General features: G+C 38.2%; 1 non-coding gene across 1 annotated transcript; it reads right to left on the bottom strand.

Annotated features, from left to right (window-relative positions):
• Positions 1 to 2,290: 2,290 nt before the first annotated feature.
• Positions 2,291 to 2,397, bottom strand: LOC131275705 (U6 spliceosomal RNA). The gene has a single exon (XR_009183152.1). It is a non-coding gene; the product is annotated as a U6 spliceosomal RNA (small nuclear RNA).
• Positions 2,398 to 4,648: the final 2,251 nt, after the last annotated feature.

Below are 4,648 nucleotides of genomic sequence, written 5' to 3'. Positions count from 1 at the left end.
TATGAAAACACTGACACCTTTTCTTTACTCTTCTTAACTTGTTTAGAGTTTTTAAATTCTTCTCTATGTTATTTTCTTTCCTTACCCTTTCTAAACCCCTATCTTATTTTGTCAGGCTGCTATGACAAATACTACAAACTTGTTTTGGCGTAAGCCTCAAGAATTTCTGTACTCATGGTTTCCGAGGCCAGAAGTCCAGATCAAGGCATGTTGGCAAGACCACACTTTTTTTTGTGAGACCGGCAGAGCTCTGGCACTGGCTCAACAGCAATCCTTGGGGATTCTTGGCTTGTATCCAAGCCTTGCCTCACATGGTGATGTCCTCTTTTGGTTCTGTTGACTTCCGGCTTCTTGGCCAAAGTAAAAAGATGCATATGGGTGAGTCCATACACATAGAAACAAATGATTGGATAAATAAGTAAATGGTGAAGAAGAGACACGTTTCCTAGGCATTATAATTAAAGATAATTTATGTAACTATTCTGCCTTCATAGAGAGGGCACATAATCCCCCCTTCTTGGAGTGTGGTCTGCAGTTGCTTGCACTGTGACTTCCATCCAAAGAGTAAGGTATGGAGGAGGGGAAACAGTAACTTCACAGGGGGGATACCATGACACACGCTAGCTCACCGGGTGATGGAGGTCGACATCAACAATGGTAGGTCATGCTGATATGATGTGGTGCAACAACACTCTACTTCTGTAAAACACACAATCCCAATTTAACCATGAGGAAGACACCAGGAAAATTACAGCTGAGGGACACCTTGCAATTCATGTGCCCAGTACAGTATTCATCAATTGTCAAGGTCCTAGTAATCAAGGAAAGTCTGGGAAACCATCACAGCCAAGAACAGCTGAGGAGACAAGACAACTGAAAGTAATTGTCTGGATGGGATCAGGAACAGACAAAGGATAATAGATGAAACCACAGGAAATCTAAATAAAGTATAGATTTTAGTTAATAACAATGTGCCATTTTTGGTTTATTAATTTTAACAAATGTGCCATACTAATGTAAGAGGCTATTACTTGGAGAAACTTGGTATAGATGATATGGCAACTTTCAGTACTAGCTTCACAATTTTTCTGTAGATATAAAACAGTTCTAAAAAATAAGGTTTATGTTTTGAAGGCTTAGAGGCTGTTCACTGGATCTTTCAACAGAAATCCAGAGATTCAAGTGGTTAGATTTCTGGACTTTAGTTACATTGAAGATGGCATGTTTGTGGTTTGGAGGCTACTTCTCATGAAAAAGTTTTAAAGTTGCTTGTAAAATGTAAGGCATAAGAGTGTCTTAAAAGGAGACTTACCATGTAAATAAAATGGTAATAAGCATAATAATAGAAACGTTTGACCATTTGACTAAACTTCTGATATATACCAAACCACATACTTTGATAGACTTTTATCCATGGAGAATTACCTCCTTTTGTTTAAATCATGATAAAATATAGGGGATTTATTATTAGTACATTGCATAGGATATTCATACAGAATAGCTTCTACTAGCTATTGTATGTCATTTTTTATTTGTAATGTGTCATATTTCAGTGTTGGGATGTTTAGTTTTTTTCCTGAAATGCCATGGGGAAGAACATTATAATGAAAACATTCTTCGTTTTTCAAAACGTGTTTATTATTTTACTCCTATTTTTGCTATTGATTTGAGTTATGAAAAGCAATTTGAATTGTCAGTAACTGTCTGGGCACCGTTTAAATGATGAATTTTGCTTAGAAGAATATGAACTAAACAAGTTTATTTTCAAAAAAGAGTTCTCTCCTGCAAATTTTACAAATAATACAAGTTTCCAAAAGATTTTAAGTCATCAAAGAAAAAATGTGACAGTATTATTTCAATTTCTAAAATATACATGCCTTTGAAAGACTGCTTATTTTCACTGGAGTGGAAATAATATTTTATTACTTTCTTATAGCAAAATCAATTTGAACCCATGGCTTTTCACTAAGAGATTGAACCAAAACTGAGCTTTTAAAAAATCTGTCTTGATAGTTAGGCCTGCAAATAGGCATGACTAATTATTTAACAAACTATTTTATGTACCAGAAAGTAGACTATTTCAAAAGTAAATGAGGGAAAATTTTGAAAATATTACTATCAGCTGAGTATATAGATATATTTGGGTATTATGAAATAATACATTTAATTCTCATCCTGCAGCATTACATATATTCAGATTTTGTCTTGTTTTCCCTATTACACTTCCATGCCATTACATCTGAAATAAATTCTTTACTGTTATTTTTTATTTTTTAACATATTTTTATTTAAAAATATGGAGCACTTCATGGATTTGTGTGTCATTCTTGTGCAGGGGTCATGCTAACCATCTCTGTATCATTCCAATTTTTGTATATGTGCTGCCAAAACAATCACTTCACTGCTTTTTCAGTTAGTTTGTTTTTTAGGGGATACCAGGGATTGATCCTGGGACCTCATATATGGGAAGCAGGCGGTCAACCACTGAGCTACACCCATCCTTTTAATTTTCACTGTGTTTATTCTCTTATCTTAGGTGTCATGGAGGAGTTATGTACACTTGGTGGTATAGTTTATGACCATGGAATCAACCCCCTGACATCAGCTAATTCTTCTGGGAACTCTCTCTTTCCATCCTTACCTTCGCTGTTCTTGTAGGGTTTGGCATATTCCTAAAAACCACCCTGGGCCTGAGGTGAGTCAAAGATGATGGCCAAAAATGGGCACTTGAAAGACGAGGACAATGAGTCCTTCCCTGGGAGTTCTGGACTTGGGCTAAGAAGAGTGTGCCTCTCTCCGTTGGCCGAACTTGATGTATTAACACCCAGGAGTTGTGCTTGTTTACATCATAGAGGAAGCTATTCTGAAGGCAGAGAGGAATGAACTCAGCACGCCGTGGAGCTGGGAGACTCCCTCGCCACGCAAAACGTCCAAGGCTACAAGCCACAGTTGTTTTTAAGGCTCAGCTGCGCCCTTCTGTGGAGCCGACACCGCTGGCTACCACCCAGCCGCCCTGGGGTCACTGTCAGCTTCAGGGGCTTTTCTGCTAGTTGTTCATACTTGCAACCTTCTTCAGGGACAGACTCCTGCCCATTGGGAGAGCTTGGAGTGCTGGGATCACACGGAAGATGCCTGTTGTCGCCCCTTCCTGACCAACGTCCATGAGGAAGCTCAGCTCATCTGCCTCCACGGAAGAAAAACTCGGTTAATTTCCACCCCAGATCTCTCGGAGAGATGAGCCTGAGCCTGGGGTCACCTGAGGTGCTCCTCCCCGCCCCCCCCGCGTTTAGTTTCCTCCCTGGCCCCATTCTGCTCTCCCCACCCCCTAACTGGTTTCCTGGAAGTGGTTATAAATCACTTGCACCCAAATTCCTGGCCCAGAGTCCCCTTCTAGGAAAACCTGCCTGGTTGCTTGGAGGTGGTTCATGGTCTGCCAATAGATTACCCTTCCACTTATATTAATTTACATTGCGTTTCTGTCATTTGCTTGCAATAAAAATTAAGTAGAGCAAAATACCACCAGAATACTGTAGGTAGGGTCTAAAATAATCAAAGGAGTTGAATGCGGGGGTTGTATTATTATTTGATTAATGAAAGGGCCTGCGTCAGCACTGCCACAGCAGACTGGACTAATGTCCAAACTCTTAATATAAAAATTTGGATTATTTTTCTGTAGTCCTTGGTTAGTAGCAATGCTTCAATATGTGTTCCTCAATTGTCACAAATATAAGATATTTTTAATGGGGGGAAGTGTGTTGGGAGTGGGATACGGGAATCCCCTCTCTTTCTGATATAACATTTATCTAATCTAAAGCTCCTTTAAACATTTTTGGTGTTGTTTTTAAAAGTTCTATAATAAGTTTTCACTTTAGTATTGATAGTTACACCCCTAGCCCTACTCCAATTTATCCTGTAATATTGGAAAAGGCATTGAGGTAGATTTCATTTTCAGAGAAAAAATGTTAGAATATTATGTATATACTTGAAATTTAGATGATGGTGTAAAATATTTCTTATCTGATGAAGTTTAATCTATACAGAGTCACCATGATATTGGGTATTTAGATGTCATGGTCATCATCCATAAATTAGAGGCTGTGAAGATTAAAAGATATAATGCCTGTGAATATTGGCACATAGCATGCAATTAATACATGCTTGTTCCTTTCTCTTTTACCCCTATTCTCTTCCTTTTATGATCATTTATTTTAATGATCTGTTTTCTATTAATAAATGTATATTGAAATTCTCTCGTTTTCTGTTCTATCTTTAAAAAGGCAGTGATTTCATAAGAATTTCTATTTTATTTCAGTTTAGTTACTATTATATTTCAGTTTAATTTTTCCTTCAGACAATCATTACTTTATTCCTTTCTTGTCAAAGTTGGAAAAGTCACCTAAATTTTCCAACAGTTTAGCTTTCTCTTTGACTTTGGAACCAACCGTTCTCAAAGGAGAATGTATCAGAATCATCTGAAGGGGCTGCTTAGAACACAGATTACTGGATCCCTGCCCCCGGAGTTTCTGATCCCATAGGTCTGAACTGGAGCCTAGCATTTGCATTCAAGCAAGTCCCCGCTGGTATGGACACAATAAATCTGGAGATCACACTTTAAGGGCCACTACTGGACTGGTCCACTGAACATGAC

This window comes from Dasypus novemcinctus, chromosome 23 (genome assembly GCF_030445035.2).
Source record: "Dasypus novemcinctus isolate mDasNov1 chromosome 23, mDasNov1.1.hap2, whole genome shotgun sequence".
In the NCBI taxonomy this organism is placed as follows: domain Eukaryota; kingdom Metazoa; phylum Chordata; class Mammalia; order Cingulata; family Dasypodidae; genus Dasypus; species Dasypus novemcinctus.
Note: the sequence above shows the minus strand (reverse complement) of the source record. Positions and strands in the feature narration are given on the sequence as shown.